The sequence below is a fragment of the Papilio xuthus genome, unplaced genomic scaffold (genome assembly GCF_000836235.2).
Source record: "Papilio xuthus unplaced genomic scaffold, Pxut_1.1 DF826945.1, whole genome shotgun sequence".
Classification (NCBI taxonomy): Eukaryota; Metazoa; Arthropoda; class Insecta; order Lepidoptera; family Papilionidae; genus Papilio; species Papilio xuthus.
Genome location: NW_013531704.1, coordinates 3,891,001 through 3,891,745, shown reverse-complemented (window position 1 = coordinate 3,891,745; position 745 = coordinate 3,891,001).

The following is a 745-nucleotide window of genomic DNA, read 5'->3' as shown; positions in this document are numbered from 1 at the left end:
AATATTCCAGTTTTTACAGTTTGGTTTATTCCCTTTACCATAAAATGATCTAAGCATGCGTTTTTTCTTGTTGGTTTGTCAATGCACTGCTTGAAGCCCAAAGAGGAGAGCATATTTAAATATTCGGAGGTGGGTCCCTTCACATTATGTGGCATAATGTCAAGATTAATATCGCCAGTTAAGATTATAGCTTTAGTAGTTAATTCTTTCAGTATTTTATGTAGGGAATCAATATAGGCCATCGGGTTATAGAAACTTGGTGGTCTGTATGTGCAAACAATAGCCGTGTCTATACCTATTTTAAGTATGAGAAAGTTACCTTCGGCTGCTATGGTGGGCTCATAAACAGAATCGCAGTTTATATTGTTACTGACATAAACAATTACTCCATCATTTTGGTTGATTACTTTTTTTGTTCTAAATCCTTTATAGTTATCGATTGATGGGGGTTCACTATATTCTTCTAACCAGCATTCCGTTAATACAATTAAATCTATTTTGATCTTAAGTTGAGAAATAAATATTAAGAATTCATCAAAATTTCGGTTGACGCTTCTTATATTTACTGTTAGTATTGTAAGAGAATTATGTTCCATTAGTCCGCAACCTATGATGCTAGGGCAGAGCGAAGGGTCCGATATTCTATAACATTCTGCATATATTAATCTATCAAGTTCATTTCTTATAGACTTATCCATTATATCGAATTTTATTAATTTATTGAAAATATAACTTATTCCTCTGA